General features: G+C 46.1%; 1 protein-coding gene across 11 annotated transcripts in view; it reads right to left on the bottom strand.

Annotated features, from left to right (window-relative positions):
* Positions 1–20,299, bottom strand: part of tenm3 (teneurin transmembrane protein 3) — a 2,019,778-nt gene that overhangs the window by 766,041 nt on the left and 1,233,438 nt on the right. Inside the window, exon 6 of one of the 11 annotated variants that reach the window (XM_085979187.1) lies at positions 9,510–9,622. The exons of the other annotated variants lie outside the window; for them this stretch is intronic. The gene's annotated coding sequence lies outside the window, so the exon portion shown is untranslated. The remainder of the gene's footprint in view (positions 1–9,509; positions 9,623–20,299) is intronic. 11 annotated transcript variants of the gene reach the window in all.

Here is a 20,299-nt window from a genome sequence, read left to right as displayed (position 1 = left end):
GGCGGGGAGATTCCCAGTCCGTTCCCGCCCGGGTGAGCTCAAGAACAGATTCCAGGAGCTGGTTGAATGGAGGCGACGATGGCGGCCCTGCCTTCCCACAATACAACGCGGCGGAGAAAAGGCACCAACAATAGCTTGGGCCACACTGCACTGCATGCGTCCTGACGAAAGGTCATCGACCTGAAACGTTAACTCTGTTTCTCTCTCCACCGATGCTGCCTGGCCTGCTGAGTTTTTCCAGCGTTTCCTGTTGTCATTCCTGGCCACTTTGCTGTGCTCCCACTCTGTGTGTTCCCGGATTTGGTTTAGAAAATATGGTCACCCTACCAAAGGGTTAACTGCATTCTGTGCTGTGGTGCTGATGAGGAAAGTGCTGGGTTCAATCCCTAATTTGTGCTGTGTTAGGTAGTCTCGGCTGGTCGTGTGATGGCAGGGCAGTATTTGTGGTGACGTTGCAGTTCCCTGGGTTACGAAAGGAAAAATAAATCAGCCAGGGTTCCCAATTCTCATTGCAAAGTTCTGACCTCTATGAGCATTAATGGGATATTTGTGTGAGGACAGGATCTGGCTTGGTTGTAATGGTGGTGGACCATTAAACAACTATCGGGAGGAGGAGGCTCCATGAACATCCCCATCCTCAATGATGGAGGAGCCCAGCACGCGAGAGCAAAAGACAAGGTTGAAGCGTTTACAACCATCGTCAGTCAAAAGTGCAGAGTGGATGATCCATCTCTGCTTCCCCCTGAGGTACCCACCATCACAGAAGCCCGTCTTCAGTCAATTCGGTTCACTCTACATGATATCAAGAAACGGCTGAGCACACTGGATACAGCAAAGGCCATAGGTCCCGACAATATCCCGGATGTTGTGCTGAAGACTTGTGTTCCAGAACTAGCCGCGCCTCTAGCCAAGCTGTTCCAGTACAGCTACAACACTGGCGTCTACCCGACAATGTGGAAAACTGCCCAGGTATGTCCTGTCCACAAAAAGCAGGACAAATCCAATATGGTCAATTACCGCCCCATCAGTCTACTCTCACTCATCAGCAAAGTGATGGAAGGTGTTGTCAACAGTGCTATCAGGTGGCAATTACTCACCAATAACCTTCTCACTGATGTTCAGTTTGGTTTCTGCCAGGGCCACTCAGCTCTAGACCTCATTACAGCCTTGGTCCAAACATGGACAAAAGAGTTGAATTCCAGAAGTGAGGTGAGAGTGACTGCCCTTACAATTATAGAATCATAGAATGGTTACAGCACGGAAGAAGGCCATTCAGCCCATCGAGCCCATGCCGGCTCTCTGCAAGAGCACGTCAGCTAGTCCCACTCCCCCACCCTTTCCCCGTAGCCCTGCAATTTTCTAACCTTCAGATACTTATCCAACTCCCTTTTGAAAGCCGCGATTGAATCCGCCTCCACCACCCATTCAGGCAGTGCATTCCAGATCTTAACAACTCGCTGCATAAAAAAGTTTTTTCTTATGTTGCCTTTGGTTCTTTTGCCAATCACCTTAAATCTGTGTCCTCTGGTTCTCGACCCTTCTGCCAATGGAAACAGTTTCCCTCTATCTACTTTGTCCAGACCCCTCATGATTTTGAACACCTCTATCAAATCACGTCTCAATCTTCGCTGCTCCATAGAGAACAACCCCAGTTTCTCCAGTCTATCAACGTAACTGAAGTCCCCCATTCCTGGAATCATTCTCGTAAATCTTTTATACACCCTCTCTAAGGCCTTCACTTCCTTCCTAATGTATGGTGCCCAGAATTGGACACAGTACTCCAGATGGGGCCGAACCAGTGTTTTATACAGGTTCATCATAATTTCCACACTTTTGTACTCAATACCTCTATTTATGAAGCCCAGGATCCCCTAAGCCTTTTTAACTGCTTTCTCAATCTGCCCTGCCACCTTCAACGATTTGCGCACACATACTCCCAGGTCTCTCTGTTCGTGCACCCTCTTTAGGATTGTACCATTTAGTTTATATGTCCTCTCCTCATTCTTTCTACCAAAATGTATCACTTGACATCAAGACAGCATTTGACCGAGTGTGGCATCAAGAAGCCCTAGTAAAATTGAAGTCAATGGGAATCAGGGGAAAAACTCTTCACTGGCCGGAGTCATACCTAGCACAAAGGAAGATGGTTGTGGTTGTTGGAGGCCAATCATCTCAGCCCCAGGACATTGCTGCAGGAGTTCCTCAGGGCAGTTTCCTAGGCCCGACCATCTTCAGCTGCTTCATCAATGACCTTTCCTCCATCATAAGGTCAGAGGTGGGGATGTTTGCTGATGATTGCACAGTGTTCAGTTCCATTCGCAACTCCTCTGATAATGAAGCACTCTGTGCCCGCATGCAGCAAGACCTGGGCGACATTCAGGACAAGTAACATTCGTGCCACAGAAGTGCCAGACAATGACCATCTCCAACAAGAGAGCGTCTAACCACTGCCCCTTGACATTCAACGGCATTACTATTGTTGAGTCCCCCAACATCACCATCCTGGGGGGTCACCATTGACCAGAAACTTAACTGGACCAGCCAGATAAATACTGTGGCAGCAAGAGCAGGTCAAAGGCTGGGTATTCTGCAGTGAGTGTCTCACCTCCCGACACCCCAAAGCCTTTCCACCATCTACAAGGCATAAGTCAGGAGTGTGATGGAATACTCTCCACTTACCTGGATGAGTGCAGCTCCAACAACACTCAAGAAGCTCAACACCATCCAGGACAAACCAGCCCGCTTGATTGGCACCCTATCCACCACCTTAAACATTCACTCCCGCCACCACTGGCACATTGTGGCTGCAGTGTGTACCATCTACAAGATGCACTGCAGCAACTCGCCAAGGCTCCTTCGACAGCACCTCCCAAACCCGTGACCTCTACCACCTAGAAGGACAACAGCAGCAGACGCATGGGAACACCATCACCTCCAAGTTCCCCTCCAAGTCACACACCATCCTGGCTTGGAAATATATCGCCGTTCCTTCATCGTTGCTGGGTCAAAATCCTGGAACTCACTCCCTTCCTAACAGCACTGTGGGGGTACCTTCACCACACGGACTGCAGCGGTTCAAGAAAGCGGCTCACCACCACCTTCTCAAGGGCAATTAGGGATGGACAATAAAAACTGGCCTTGCCAGCGACGCCCACATCCTAAGAACGAGTATAAAGAAAGCCCCCCACAGTCTAATAGCCTGTTGACATTCAAATGTCCAGGCTGATACATGAAGAAATGACTGTTGAGGTGAGATACTAAATGGCTGCCATCATCTACAGGTGGACATAAAAGATCCCACAACACTATTTCGAAGAAGAGCCAGGTGAGTTATCCCCGGTGTCCTGACAAATATTTATCCCTCAACCAACATCACTAAAACAGATTGCCTGGTCATTATCGCTTTGCTGTTTGTGGGAGCTTGCTGTGCACAAATTGGCAGCTGCGTTTCTTACATTACAACAGCGACTACACTTCAAAAAGTACTCCATTGGCTGTAATGCGCTTTGGGACGTCCTGAGGTCCTGAAAGGCGCTATAGAAATGCAAGTCTTTCTGTCTGTATACCGACATGAATCAGCAGCACCTTCAGGTGTGAAAGGGAAAAAGCACAGGATATAAAATGAAGCCAGTCAACTCCATTCTCATGGAAAGGTGCTGCACACACCCTTGTTCCCAGCTACCACTTTGGATTGAGCACTGACATAGCTGTCCTGAGATTTACAGCCTTTTCATCCGTCCCAACCTACTGCAAAGAACAGATTGCACCGTGCTTGCAAGAGCTTTATAGGCATCTGTTAACAATTATGCTTCACAGAGTGAGCTGCAAAACGCTAACTCGTCTCATGCACTACTTCAAGACTGGGAGCAGATAAGGTGATTTGGATCACAAATGACTCAAAGTGCTACTCACACTGCAGGAATTTGTTCGACTTTTATGGGTCAAGTGTCAAAACAAAGACCGCGTATCTCTTTAAATCAAGCTAACACCTTAAGAGTTGGCACCAGAGCCCAGGACATGAATGCGGCACAAATTAAATCACAATCTGGAGGCCCTGGTGTGTTTGTGTGAGGAAAGGATTGTATCTGTCTGCCCCAGGTCAAATGTGATAACTTCACGGCCTTGAGTACTACCATACGGATGGAACTGAATGGACCTGTAGGAATCAATAGGTGTAAAGATTGTAAAGAAATAGTGGAGGCCACATTCCTGTACCTGTTGTCCAAAGGGATTGTCAGCTTGAGTCATAGAACTGGAACAAAGGTTTCTCTGCTGTGATGCTCTTCAGTATATAATTGGGGCTGGGGAATAACACGCATAACTACAAATTCAAGGTTTAATTAAGTCATGGGTCTCAGAAATCTTCCTCCAATTTTTTAACTCATAGCCTTCACCGTGGCTCAGGCTTTTGTAACTGAATACAAAAGTCTTTGTTCAATGCAAACCAAGTGCAAAGCAGCTGCCAGGAATGAAGTTAGTCTTTGATAGCTGCCATTGAGACCTTGGAACGATCAAATTGTTTCTCTGCACCTGTCAATCGGAGTATAATCTCACACCATGTAAACTAGTCCTGAACAATTGCTCGAGTATGTAAAACTAAATCTTCCTGAATGCATGCAGTAAATAATTCTCTTTAAAGTCTTCGGTCTCAGCGGACTAATTGTCACTTCCAATATGAGTTTGTGTTTAGTAGTTTGAGAAGAATAAATCAAACTGCAAGCAGTGCGTAGCCACTTCACTTCTGGAGGCAATTCTGCTACCTGTAAAATAAAAAATACTTGTCTCAGGAGCACTTGTACATATTCGCATGGATTGGAAGTGAATTCCTCTGGACATGCTGAATCCCATTTTCAGTGTCCCGCTGAAACGATATGCATGAGCAGAGGGACTAAATGCCCATCTGTGCGTGCAGAATGCCACTTTCAGTTTCTGTCGCCATGCCAGCTGGCAGGAAAGTGTCTGTAGATGGAACCACAGCAACAAATGTAGAGGCTGATTTTGATTTACAGTATTTATCCCACTTGGTGTGTGTGTGTGTCTGTGTGTGTGGAGGGGGAAGGAAGACAATCTATCCAACTACTTGGGGTATGTGCCAGTCCTCTTTGGCAGTCTAGTTGGGGAAGTGGGCACATCAAGCTGCCTTGATGGTCATGGGAGGTTTGTGTGCCAATTGTGAATATGGCCATCACACTTGCTTTTCTCTACCAATGGCAATTTGTTCATTTTCTACCGAAGAGCTCACTTTGAGTGTATAACAACATCAATAACAAGAACGTGCATTTTTATGTAGCACCTTTAACATAGTCAAACATTTCAAGGTGCTTCACAGCCTTGTGGTGAGTGAAGGATACCCTTTAAGTGAATTTCAAGAAACCATCAACAAAAAGGAGTATATGTGCCCGCTACTAGAATAGAGCTATTGAGAATAATTGACAAATCTCAGCCCTAAATTATAACAGAATTCTGTCGTCAGCTCTGGCTTCTGAGGAAATGCCACACTTGCGAGTTAAGTCAAGTGACAGTAACAGTTCCACAATTTACCAAAAAAAATTGTTGGTTGTTTTTTTGTCATTACTGTATTAAGTGGCTTAACAACAACTTGCATTTTGGACTCTAAGGGAATCAAGTGATATGGGGATCGGGCAGGAAAGTGGAGTTGAGGCCGATGATCAGCCATGAACTTATTGAATGGCGGAGCAGGCTCGAGGGGCCGTATGGCCGACTCCTGCTCCTAATTCTTATGTTCTCATTGATACAGGACTTTTAATGTGGAAAAAATGTACCAAATGCTTCACAAAGGTACAAGAAAAATGGATGCCGAGGCACAGCAGGATATATTAGGAGGAGTGATCAAAAGCTTGGTCAAAGAGGTGGGTTTTAAGAAAGCTCTTAACAGAGGTAAGAGCAGTGGAGGGGCAGAGGAGTTCAGGGAGGCAATTCCAGAGTGTGGGAAAAAGGTGGCAGAAAGCACAAGCCCCCAGTGTTGGAATGAATTACAGTGGGGAGGGTGGGGGGGGCGCAGGGAGGTGGGGAAGAACAAGAGGTTGGAGTCAGCGGAACGGAGAGCTTGGGGGCTGGGATTGCCAACCCTCTAGGATTGTCCTGGTGTCTCCAGGAATTAAGGATTAATCTGTTGGACAATATTGGGAGCAACCCAGGAGAAAAATCACCGGGGCATTAAAATAATGAATTGCGTGGTTTATTTTTTGGTTTTCTTTGAACACTTATCATAAAAATATCGGCGATGGAAAAATGTTAATATTGCTTTATTGCCCCCAAAATAATTTTAAAATAGAACCAGACTGTTTCTTTTTAGCCTGGGGAGGGGGAGGGGTGGAGTTGAGCACCTTCAGGTGTCTTATTCTCCTGACAAATCTGAAAAGCTTTTTGGCAGAGTATTGCAAATTACGGATGGAATTCTCCTTTCTCTGCCTTCAACTGAACACTGTGTAATCATTATCTTTTCAATCAATCACATAACTGGGACTCATTCTCCTGTCATTTTAGTAATATACTGTTAGTGTTGTAATGCCATGGGACTACATCACTTAAATCAAACTCATGTCTAGCATCAATGAGATTACAATAGTACTGTTGTGCATTTTTTAACAATGTGTAACAATTATTACGATATTGATTTGACTGATTGTGAATTACACATTATGATTAGTTGCAGGGTTTGCTTTTAAAACTGCATTCGGCCACAATTAATTTCTTGAAATCAATAGCAGTCTCCTAAATCCATAGCTCATTACAAAATTTACAATTTAAACCCATTTGTCGTTCGAACTCTATCCCGTCTGGGAAAGAGTCTTGCGAGAACCCTGAATAGTACTTTCAGATGGGCCAACGCGCCAGGACACGAGGGCATGGGTTCTGTTTTGTGAAGGGCAAAGTTAGGATAAACATCAGGAAGTATTTCTTAAAGGCAGTCAACAACTGGAACGGGTTGCTAGGGAAGATGCTTGAGGTGAGGACACTGGACACATTTAGGAAACAGCTAGATACAGTCAGGGGAAGTAACTTTGGTATTCTGAAATGATGAGATCAGTAGTGTTGGAGGGTCTTCTTTATTTTTAACCCATCTTGTGCCCACTTGCACTTTCCGACATTCCCCACTTGCGATCCTACCCAAAATCAGACAGGATCACGGTGGAGAATCCCACCCCCCTGATCACGTGCCTTTACCGTTCTGGATAGCGCTTCCCAATTTTGTGTTGCCTATTATTCAAATCGTTCCCAAAAAAAAGTTCCTAAAAATGAGCGTATACACTTCAAATATTGAGCAAATGGCAGACCACTTATTCTAGATTTCCAGTTTTTCGATCTCAGTTGTGTTGCTGTAGGAAGATGCGAAATAACAGCAAGCCCTGTTCCCCGCTCCTCCAACTCAGAGGGGAGGGAATCAGATGGAGACTTGTTGCCTGGCTCCTGAAAAGTGGCGTTGGCAGAGACCTGGGAGCAGGTTGTCTTCTTGGCTGCAGAATGTGGATGGTCCACATATCCTCAAAAATTAAAACAAAATGATTTTAGGCATAACGGGCTGTTACTTTACTTTACTTTTCTATAGATTTTGGAACGGTTCCTGCAGATTGGAGGATAGCAAATGTAACCCCGCTATTTAAGAAAGGAGGGAGAGAGAAAACGGGGAACTACAGACCTGTTAGCCTCACATCAGTAGTTGGGAAAATGCTGGAATCTATTATAAAGGATGCAATAACTGGGCACTTAGAAACTAATAGTAAGATTGGGCAGAGTCAACATGGATTTATGAAAGGGAAATCCTGTTTGACAAACCTATTGGAGTTCTTTGAGGATGTAACTAGTGGAGTAGACAAAGGGGAACCGGTAGATGTGGTGTATCTGGATTTTCAGAAGGCCTTCGATAAAGTCCCACACAAGAAGTTGATGAACAAAATTAGGGCACATGGAATTGGGGGTAATATACTAGCATGGATTGAGAATTGGTTAATAGACAGAAAACAAAGAGTAGGGATAAACGGGTCTTTTTCAGGATGGCAGGCTGTGTGTAAATGAAGGTCTGACCTCCACTAGTCCAAACTACTGCCAGATCCCGCTTCATTAAACACGTTGAGGTAGTTCCTTGCAAAGACACAGTTAGGGCCTCAAAATAATTCTTTCAAATGAAGCACAAATTTGGATGCAGTCCCGACTAGAAATAAACTGCTCTTTTGGCATCAGGTCTCTCGCTTCCAGGCGTCGAATGATTTTGGTCCATTCGAATACACAGAGTTAACTGGTCTTCTTTCATGGCTTCCACAGCAGAGAGAATCACGCTGCACAATTGTGTTATGATGTGCTGATATCTCAGCGCAAATCCACACTGCCCCCCCCCCCCCCTCAACCATGCCCCCACATCAGCATTCTCCTAAAGGCCTACAGGAGCAAATTCTAAATACAAACAGGAGGCTGCTCGCCAAAAATAAATTGAATAAAAACTGATGTAAAAGTGCCTGCAAACAAGATTGTGCAGGAATGTGGCCTGAAAATTCTTTGGAGTTCACTTCTAATTCTATTTACAGAGATCATTTGCTTCCAGGAAGCTATCCTTCTGCCCGAGAGCTCCTACGGTGTATAATGATTGCACACTGATAACATGGTTCGAAAGGAACCGAGAGAGACGGGGTTAAACCTGCTGGGCGATGTGTCATGGGGCAGTTCTGCTTAAATCACATCCAAAAGAAGCAACACAACGAGCGATTTGTTCTCTGCAGTTCAAACATTTGCCAAAAAAAAAACCGGTGATGAGTGAGAGAGTAAATATCTATTACTGTAGATATCTGAAGAAAAAGAAAATCCGAAAACCCTTCCACACCTAGGCTATGGCACCATTCGATGCTCAATTATAACGAGGAAAAGAAATGACAGTAACCCATCCTTCACAAAGTGGCATTGCCAAGTATGTACAGTAGGCAGCTGAATACTGACAGGGGTGTTTTTAGAAACAACTCGGGCTGATAAAATGACAGTAGCTGCCTCAAGCAACTGGTGAGGTAACACGGGTAACACCCACAGCTCATTAGAACATTGTCCTCAGAAACAAAGCATTGACATCTCATAACAAGGTGCACACACTTGTAATGAAGGGCCTAGAATACAGCAAAATGTTGCAAAGTCCAAGTAATCTTGCGACAGATCCGAGAGAGCCTCGTAATGAGTGTGGCATAGGACACATTTACATCGTGTTATTAAATCAAAAAGTTTAAATCGGCATAATTTCTCATTTATGTGGATCACCGGCCTAGTCATTATTTTTGGCCTTCTCTTTCCTTTTCAAATTGAGACCACGCAGGGTGCAGACAGCAATATCACGATACTTACAGAGCAAGCTCATTCATTAACATGGTTAAACAGTGCTGCGCATCATAGGATTATACTTCCTTCAGCATTACAACTGACAGGGATATTTGAAAAGGCTCAGTTGCAAAGATTAAAAGAAAACATTCGGAAGGAATTTCCGATTCACTGGATCAAACCGCTTCACCTACCCAAACTGAGGATTCAGTTTTAAACAAAACGAATCCCAGGAGGACTGAAGCTATTGATCATTTTGGACTGTCAGTTGAGTGCAGTCAATAACATTCCAACCCTCTGCGCCATTCTGAAATTAAACATACAGAAAACAAATGGTATTCAATAGGAAACTCGACCAAACTATTAGAGCTCGCAGTAAGCAAAAGGGGAATGGAACTGTAAGTAGCAGAGTGAAAGCTTCTGGTAATTCAGCACCCACCCACACACAGGGAGGGGAAAAACTGCAGAATGAAGGGTTTAAACAACACCAGAGTAGACGAATGAAAGGAAGACTTGCTTTCACAACCTCAGGATCTCCCAAGGTGCCTTACAACCAATGAAGCACCCACTGTAGGAATGTAGGAAATGTGGAAGCCAATTTGCACACAGCAAGCTCCCACAAACAGCAATTGACAATGACCAGATAATCGTGTTTTTAGGTGTTGGGTGAGGGATAAAGATTGGCTATGACACAAGGCAGAACTCCACTGCTCGTCTTCAAAATAGTGCCATGGATTGTTTACAGCCACCTGAAAGGGCATTCGATTTAATATCTCACCCAAAAGCCAACACCTCTGGCAGCGCAGCACTGGAGTGTCGAGATTATTTGCTCAAGTTCCTGGAGTTAGACTTGAACCCATAACCTTCCGATTCAGAGGTGAAGAGTGCTACCAACTAAGCCACAGCTGACACTGTGCAGGAAGGTACAATTTAAGCAACAGATGATTGCCTACAAATTAGTACAATGTATGACTACGAGCCAAATTCTATTTTTGTCTTGCGTCAGTGTTGATGCCACTGTGACTCGCAGACCTTCCAGGAACTATTTTTGTTTACTCTATTTGGCAGCATGAAGCATCGTTTGTGCTGCCAAACAAACAGTAAAAACCTCATTATCAGTTTATGTCTTGCTTTTTTTTTGGAGAAACATCCTTCTCTACTACATCACAAAGGCTGAGGTAATTTCTTCCCGGACAACAAATCTGAAATAAAATAACAAAAGGTGCCTTTTTCCAACACCACAGCCACGAGGGCAAAATGCTTTACTGGTGAGGGTACATGATCCCCTATTTTATTTCTACCTTCTCATTGCTCCCCATCTCACATTTACTTAGAGAGTGCTGCACTGTTGGAGATGCAATCTTTTGGATGAGACGTTAAACCAAGGCCCCGTCTGCCTTCTCAGGTGGACGTACAAGACCCCAGGGCACTATTTTAAAGAAGAGCAGGGGAGTTCTTCTCGGTTTCCTGGCCAATATTTATCCCTCAATCAACATCACTAAAACAGATTTTCTGGTCATTACCCCATTGCTGTTTGTGGGAGCTTGCTGTGCGCAAATGGCTGCCGTGTTTCCTACATTACAACAGTGATTACACTTCAACAGTACTTCATTGGTTGTAAGGCGTTTTGGGATGCCTTGAGGTCATGAATGGCGCTATATAAATGCAAGTCTTTCTTTTTCTTTCATAGATGAGCTGCGGCAGAAAGGGTAGGTGGGTGACCTGATGTTAATGGCTGCACGCACCCTACACTGACAGCTGGCCACCAAGAGAGATGCAAAACGATATCGATAATGAAGCTCCTTCCAATTGTCCTGCAGCTTGGTGCCTCTCCCACAACTGACATGACTAATTCTGCTGAGGGGTGGCTTGCAAAGAAACTAGCTCTCACTATCCCATGAGAGGTAATTTTATGAAAACATCACTCTGGCACAGATCAGAAGGACATATAATGTATGGAAAACCGTGAGGAAGTGCGTGCTTGAATTGTCGCTATGTGCTCCCAGGTGCCAAGGTTTCTTGCTGGCTGCTGAATTTCATACATTTACCCCTGTAGTGCCAGTCCATTTGTTCCCCACATAAGGAAAAGCCAAGGCCGCAATTTCGCCTTCCGAGGTGGGTCCGGTGTGGCCGGGGTCGGTGGCAGAGTGTGACCCCGCTGCTGGCTCCAGCCCCCTCTGTGAAAAGAATTTTACACTGATTGGGCTTGTTAAGCCTGCCCAGCGCGTTTGCCGGCCAATTGAAGTAAGCGGGTCCGATGACATCACTTGATGATGCGTCACCAGCCAGTTTCCTTAAAGGGACCATGTGCAAATTGATTTTGACAGTTGTGCTGTCAGTGTTCCACAGCACTGAGGTGCTGCAAATACTGCCAATCACTGCACAGCACGGCTGCACCCAGTTTTTACCATCACTCCCTCCATATGGAGGGAGTCACAGCACGCAGGGAGGTCCTCTTCCCTTCTCATTGGCGGAAGAGATCTCCCTAGGAGATCAATGCAGCCTGGTTGCACATTGCACAGGAGGGCACAAGCAGGGATGTCATCAGGAGGACCAGGCTGCAGTGGCGCGAACCTTTCAATGATCTCAGTAGATCACAAAACGTTACTGCAAAGCCACACTCAACCTCATCCTGCTGTGCCACCCATCACATCCCCATCACTCTGCCTTCCCTACCCTACTCCTGCATATCCTTACTCACACCAACCTATCTTGCACCACCACCCATCACTCTCTATCTGCATAATCACTTCCGCATCTCACTAACCACCCCTCACACTCATCCTCCTCCTAGTACAATCATATCAACTAACAACACACAAGGGTGGGCACTTGGGTCTTTTAGCCAATGTTCATGTGAAGTTTCTATCAATGTGCTGTCAAACATTGAAATATTTACTTTCAACGCTTTGCATTCTTGGACAGATTTGTGTGCACCTTTGGAAGTGGCTTAGTGAGTTGCAATGAATGGTGAGGCAGAACGGTACCCCCCGCAATGGCGATGAGTGTGAAAGGAATGGCTTGGGCATTGTAGGGATGCTTTATGGTGCTGGTGTGGAGTGGTGCCAACCTGGTGCATTATGTGGCAGCCAAGGTGTATAGCGTCAAGTGAAGTAAATGTGGCCATGGTGAGGCCATCCCTGGCGTCCCGGGCAGCAATGTGCTCGGGTGTTGATGCCCTCTGTCCTGTGCAGCACCAGCTGATTGCGGAGAAGGTTGGTGTTGCTGTTGGCGCTGCTGGTGTGCCTAGTACTGCTGTTGTTGGGGCTGATCGTGGTGGGATTCTGAGGACCAAGGTGAGATTTTTTTCAAGGGCACCGGTGCTGATGGAATAGATGGCAGGTGAGGTTGAGATGACAGAAGCAATCTGTCAATGGTGAGAGAGGTTGTTCCAATGAGGTGACACTAGATACAGAGTTTACTCCAAACACTTGCAAGCTGCATAAAGCTCAATCTGCCTTCCAAATGCAGTAAGTAACAACTTCTAACCTTGGAAAGTGAAGACCTATGAAATGGGAGCTTTTATAGACCATTTGCAGCTGTCAAGTTTAGTAATCATCCCATGCTGACACAACACCCGACCTCCTTACCTGATGTGATCCCAGAGTAGCGGGGAAGCCGTTGGCAAACTCTAAAAATCTAAAGGTAAGCATAAAATACTAGATAATTGCCTCTTAACAATGTATCTAATGATATAAATTGCCTCCCACCGTCGCTTGGTGTCGGGTCTGTTCTGCGATGACAGACCCAACATCTGGGAGACTAGTGTGGAGGCGGGTTGACAGCGGGTTTTCTACCCACTGTCAAAAAAAAAAGTTTTCCCAGCCGACCCGCCACCAAATGCTCCCGCTGGCCCCCCGTAAAATTGTCCCCCAATTGTGGCATATTTTGGTATATTCTAAATTTTAAATGTCCTATCTAGATATCATTATTCAAATATTGTTGAAGCTCTCTATGGTTAATTGTATGGTGCCAACAGAAGGATACATTTGAACCAGTTGGCCCTTTGGTAACCAGCTCGTTATTGCTGAATTCAATGGTGCACTTGGTGTATGATATGGGACGGGGAGGATGGGATATACTTCAAATGATCCGGAGACATGAGTTCAGCTCTCACCATGGTAGCTGGGGAACTTAAATTCAGTTAATTAAATAAAATCTGGAATAAAAAGCTATTATCAGTAATGGGGACCATGAAACTACCGGATTGTCGTAAAAACCCATCTGGTTCACTAATGTCCTTTCGGGAAGGAAATCTGCCGTCCTTACCCGGTCTGGCCTACATGTGACTCCAGACCCACAGCAATGTGGTCGACTCTTAACTGCCCTCTGAAATGGCCCAGCAAGCCACTCAGTTGTATCCAAGAAGGCGGCTCACCGCCACCTTCGAGAGGGAAATTAGGGATGGGCAATAAATGCTGGCCTTGCCGGCGATATCCACATCCCATGAATGAATTTAAAAAATGATCAATTGGATTAGGTATGTTGCCATGTTGCTAAAAGGGATGCCAGAATCATCTGAGGAGTGGGAAGGATGTCAAGGTCATTCTTCAATACATCCCTCCCTCCTCAAACACACGCACAAAGAACTGGATTTGTGAGTGCTATCTTCTTATCAGCAATCAAACAACAAATACAATTTTGCACATCACTAATTTAGAAGTTTGATAATCATTACCCTAGTAAAGAACATTATATGAGGATGGTCAAGGCAATAGTGTAAAGGTCTAGGAAACAATTAACCAGCAGATTTTAACACTGCGATACGATCACGTCTACAGGCTGGGGGGGGGGGGGGTGGTGGGGGGGGGTGTTCCCTGTACTGATCATGAAGCCAGCAACAAGCAACTCAGAATCAATGTCACAGCACTGTGGCAACATAATTCGCCATACAGCTTGCACTATCGTGGAGAAAAAATAAAATATTGTCACAAAGGATCACATTGTAAATGTGATTTTTGGTGCATGGAACAGTTTAAACACAATTTTTCAAACTACTTAAAATGCATTTCTGGAACTTTGCAGTTTTCGTGCAAGTGTAATTTATTTTCAATAGTGTAGAATTATTCCACAGATAGGCACCAGAATTTTCTTTTATCTTATATCGTACTTTAAATAAAAGACAAGTAGGGAAGAAAAAAACTGATGTCCTCCTGGCTCCAGTTTAGTCCCCCTCACTCCACACTGACTTCCTCCTTTGCAAGGGCTGAGCTTCCAGGCATCATCAGGCATAAGCAACACCATTCCTTGGTGGAGTTGCCAGATGAAAGCTTTCCATGGCCCCACATGACTTGGCTAAGACCCATCAACTTATCCCATGGAAGGTAAACCTCAGTGCAAAGATGGCTCATAAAAACATTCGAAAATAGCAGACAGGTAAAAGACTAGTTGGTCCATTGACGTCAAAAAAATAAAACACCCTTGGTCAATTCGGGGGAGGGGGCGGGAAAAATCTGGGAAACTCCTCCCCGACCCTCGAAGTTCCAGGAGACCATTGACCATGAGACACATTGCCCAATGCCTCATTTGCCTTTTGTAAGCTGCAATATTGTCCATAATTAGGAACTTGTCCAGCTGCCTTTTGAATACTTGCAGCAAATTCGTACTCACTGTATAAGCCAGCAGCTTGTTCCAGAGTTTGATAACCCTCTGCAAAAAGTAAAACCTCCAGATACCTAACCTAGTTCTATGTTTTTGTATCTTATATGCATGTCCCCTGATCCTCCCTAGCCTATATTACTCAGTCTATCCACATGTACACAGGCTAATCCATTCATTTTCTCGTCGTCTATGATTTTCTAAAGTAAAAAGTCCCAAGTTCTATTGCTTCCCGTGGAAATTAAAGGCATTTAAGTTAGGTATCAGTCTAGTGGTCCTCCTATGAACCTTTTCCAGGGCTTTTATATCTGAGGGGAACAAAACTGGACACATTAATCTAGATGAGGCCGAACCAAAGTTTTATACAACAGAATAGTGCTTCTTGTTTTGAATTGGATCACCTCGGCAATACATCCTAAATTTCTACTTGCTTTTGCTATAACCTCATGGCAATGATCATAAACCTTGAGAGATTCATGTACTATAACACCTAGGTCTGTTTCCTGCTCCACAATCTGAACCCTGCGTGGCAAACACTTGTTTGGCATTAGCCCTACCCATGTGCATAACACTACATTTACCCGTATTACTGTAAATGACATCTGCCAGAGGCGGGCCCATTCCCCCATCGCCTATTTTTCGATCGGATTTTCATTTTATTTCAACGCTGTGAACAGGTCCCCCCAAAGCCTTTGCCCAAATCAAAAACTTATCTCTTCACTGTGAGCCCAACTTACGCACATTGTAGTTATCGGGCCACTTCATGAAACCACAGGTAAAATTTACTTTTCCATTTCCCATTGTTTCAGACCAGATGGATGGAGCCCTTTTGCTGCATTCTATTACATTAAAAATATTAATAGCAAAAGACGGTATTTTTTTCCTGTCCTCCTCTTTCAGTTTATGTATGATGGCCATTTCAGAACGTGTGGAATCCATAATATTACCACAGGTACTGGGCACCTTATACACTGTGGACACATTACAATGTGCAGTGATGTTATTACTTCTGACAGAATTATTGTCGATCATAATTTTGAGGAGCATAACCATGGAAGATCCAGCAATAAATTTTAAGAATTCCTTTGCCATCCTAAAAAGCACAATGTGCGGACCCTTTAAGGCCTCGCAACAGAGATGGACCTCACCTTCTATAAAGAAGAGACCTTGTGTTTTCACATCCTTTGATCAAGCACATCATCCCTGCTACACAATGAGTTCATTGTAAGAGCTGTTTCTGTTCAAACACAGTAAGTGTTTAGAAAGGCCGGCAAGTTTGCTCTTAGATACCACAAACTCAATAAAAATTCATTCAGCTTGTGATCAGATGTCACAGACAGGCACCACTTTAAATAGACAGGACATGCTGGGTGCGGGAGCAAACAATAAAACAAGACAAAAGTAAGCGGAACCGAGGCAGTGATGAAACGCCATCATCTCTCCCAATCTAATAATTCTGACACATTGACTAATAGTTCTTTTGTCAACAAATAACAAAAGTATGCCATGATTAAGATGTAGGGGTTCCACATGTATCCAAACAGCAATCAATCAGTCTTAGGCAGCCTACGCTTTCTATTATTCAAAAGCGTTCTGCCCATAACCTTCATTTTAATGTTTTTTTGTCAACTTCCCCCCTCCTCTCCTCTCCTGAAGGCATCGACTCCCTTTATTATTTGTTGTCAACCGTTTCGTAGCCTCCAGCTGCCCTCTGGTTACCTCACCGAGGTGGCCACTGCTCCTATGTGAGCCTTCTGAGTTAAAGTCGGCAGGATACTCGTCGGGAGACTGGCCGAGCCTCGGGACTGAACCCAACACTGTCCTCAGCCGACATCCGCACCTGTGAAGATCCAGGAGAAGTTGCTGGGGAGCACTCGGTAGCAGTGACGCAGCCAACTGTCCCCCCCTCCCTAAACCTGGGGCACGCTGAGGCCGACTCTAGTGTCCCTATGGACATTTCTCCAGAGGTCAGCGAACACAGCATTCATCAAGGATAAATCTTGGGATTTTCCTTCTCTGTGTGGCTCAGTTCCTCGCTGGATAATCTCACTGAGCTCAATTCTAAGGTTAAATATTATGAATACAAACAACAGAAGCAATCTGCAACAGGCGTCCAATGAAACTAAGCAGGATTTAATTGGAGAGACACAGGCCTAGAAACTTGTCTCTGGCTGTGGTGCAAAACGGGCAGTATCCGATCAGTCGCCCGTTATAAGCAGCGTCTGATATTCAGTACCGCCCATTTTGCGCCATTGCCCGCGACGAATTTCTAGCCACGTACTTTTACTGATTCGGTGCATTCCAGAGTGCAGTTCAGAATTACGAATAAAGAAAATGATTCGAAGTGCATGAACCGTTTTATAGTCATGGGGCCAGAAATTCATCGCCTTACCAACGCTCCGTAGCGCCATGAAAAGGCGATAAAATGGTGGCTGCCACTCTTTCGTCAGCTGGTGGCGGGTCCCGCGGCGGCCACCATATTGCTTTCCCCCTTTGTGCTGCCAATAACTGGCAGCGCCCTGGGGGAAAAAAATGGCGGCGTGGTGATGTCAATTGGCGTACATCGCTGACTTAACGTCACCAAGGTGAACTTCGACCCAAGCGCTGAATTCAGCGCTGGGATCTAAGCACGCCAGGTTAACCTGGCATGCAAACAGGCTGACAGTGGCGATGTCTGCAGCTCTTAAAGAGACACACACATCATTCAGGTAAGTTTGAACTTTAAATTTTTTTTTATTGAAGTGGTGGCTTGCTGCATTAGATGTGAAAAGTTTTTTAAGTGTGTAGGGAGTGCTGCTGGACGTTTGCAAGGGCTCGGATGGTAAATGAAGGCCTTTGAGAAGACAAAACATGCCGCGAATACACAGCAGGTCACTCAACTTCCTTGGAGAGAAAAACAGAGTTCACGTCTCAGATCGACATGCTGCCTGACCAACTGAGTATCCTAGCATTTCATGCTGTCATTTCACATTTACAGCAGCCGCTTGCAGAGGGAAGAGGAGGAAGACGCAGAAGAGGAGGAATCAGATGGAAGGATGCATCCCAGACAGCCCCTTTGTGGCCGGGATATCAGGGACGGTCCCACTGGCTGGGAAGGCTACCTCTTCTTGTTGACCCATTGACTGGGCAGGCTGCATTTCTTGGGTGTGTGAAATGAGGAAGGGACAAGGGTGGAGTCGTGCTGACGGGAGGACGGGAACGCAAGAGGTGCATGCCAGAAGGAGGATAATATACGAGGATACCCGCATCTTGTATCCTTTCAGCCCCACCGCTGGTCAAGGGCTCAACCATGCCTCTGCTAAGAATGGTCTGCACCGTCTCCTCCCAGGGGGTGAGGCGAGGCTAGGAATGGGAGATGTGCCTCATCATTGGTGCAGATTGTTGGTAGGTGAGTGATTGGGGGTCGTGCATTGAGCAGTGTGTGAGGCTAGTGGTGCAGTTGGTAGGGGACGGCTTTTGAAGATGCATCCACTGACCTTGACCAGTGGTCTGAGGTCATGAAGCTTCTTTGGACACTGGAGCCAGGTGATGGGGGTGACACTGCTGGCAGTGACTGCCTCGGTGATGCACTCCCGCATCGTTCTTCCTGGAGGGCCTCCTGGCCCCTGTGGGTAGAGGGCCGCTCTTGTAGTGTTGACCCCCCTACACAAAGCTGGAGTGCTGCGTGTGAGACCCTCGGTACCCCTTCCCTGGCGTGCTGAACCATTTGTGTTAGAACTGAGGCAGTTTTCCCATTTGTTGAGGTTAGGAAGGTAATCCAGCATTAACAGCTGAACATTCACATTTGGAACTTCTTTTAAATGTTGAATATTTTTTAAAAGGCAGAAAGGGCTGAAAATGTATTGATTCACTGCATGTTATTTTGTATGCTTCAGTATGCATGGCCCCTTTAATTCTCAGACCTCTTCATTTCCCACAATTCCTTGCGAGCTCCACAGCTTTGCTCACAGAGGCTGTGGGAAGCTGGAACGCCGGACCTGGACAGAAACTTCATCCTGGATCCCTCCAGCAACGCCACCAGGACGGCATTGCACAGAAGGTGAGCGCTGCACCACCGATCTCCATCCCCCCCCCCCCGCAGACCAATTTCACTCAGTTAGCGTTGAGGCCATTTCCAGCAGCCGTTAACTGCACCGGCAACTTTGCTGGCGAACATGAATTTTTCCCTCATGGTGCTTTAAACATGGCTTCTAAACTAATAAATGAGGAGCATGGAAAAGAAATAAGCTCAATGTACAAAATGCTGCACCACACTTGGGCACTAGCTTAGCAATAGGCCAATTCACCAAAATATTTCCCTGCTGATTTTGATCCTGCAGACTCTTAGAATGTGTTCTCTTTAATTGAAAAAATTATTTCCCTGACCAGCTTTGCAAAGAGCTGAATGAATGAAAACCTTTGCCACAGACAGTTCGGAACTGCTGAGTGGAAAAACGCCCTCTCCTCATTCATTACAGCCATTCAAGTGCATGAAACTTTGGCCTAGAAATTGGGTTTTGGCTTAGCCAGGGCTTTAGCGCCAGAAATTAGTGCCGGCGCTAAGTCCCCTGCGCGCGCCAAAAATTCAGTGGCGCCGCGCCCAAACGGCTGCCGGCGCTACTGAAGGGTCTTAGCGCCTGGAAAAGGGCGCTAACTGCCGTTTCGCGCCGCAATTCCGGCGCTGCGGCACCCGATGCGGTGCGGCAGGCTGGGGAAGTGCAGGCCTCCTCCTTCCGTTAAGGAGGAGCTGCCTGCACCCGGCCGCGGCCCGCGCAAATCTGCTTAAAAATGAGCCCGGCACCTCGGACAAGTGCCGGGCTTGCATCTGTTCCGGGGGGGGGGGAGAGAAGTCCGGGGAGGGAGCTGCGGGCAGGCGGCTGGCGGGAAAGCGGCCGGCCGCCGCGGGGCCTTTAATGCGCCGGCGCTAACTGCAGTAAGGCACCTCTGACAAAACGCTGGTTGCGGCTGCCACGGGCGAGGCGGCCGCAACTCAATTTCGGAGTTCGGGCGGGTTACCACGGCAACCGGGACGCTGCGCACACCGATGACGTCATCGGTGCCGGCGCAGCGCTACCGGAGCAACGCCGATTTAGGGCCCCAGGGAATTTCACTACTGGCCATAACTCCGGCGCAAGGCCCTCTAGCGCCTCAAATGAGGCGCTAAGGCTACTGAATTTTCAGCCGTTTGTTCCTACCACTGGCAGTTGTGGAGATGTCACCCTCCCATTTCACATGGACACTGACATGAATCTTGTCATTCATGTGGAAATTACTTATGAAATGATACTGGGCGGCCTGCTGGTGGCGCTGTCCAGGGAGAGTATAAATACTCGGGCATGGGCCCAGCTTGCTCAGGACATTCTTTAACAGGAACTAGTGAAGGACACAACTAGATCTCCATGTTGAA

Source organism: Somniosus microcephalus, chromosome 1, assembly GCF_052327205.1.
Source record: "Somniosus microcephalus isolate GS21.2 chromosome 1, FLI_Smic_1.0, whole genome shotgun sequence".
NCBI classification, from domain to species: Eukaryota; Metazoa; Chordata; class Chondrichthyes; order Squaliformes; family Somniosidae; genus Somniosus; species Somniosus microcephalus.
Note: the sequence above shows the minus strand (reverse complement) of the source record. Positions and strands in the feature narration are given on the sequence as shown.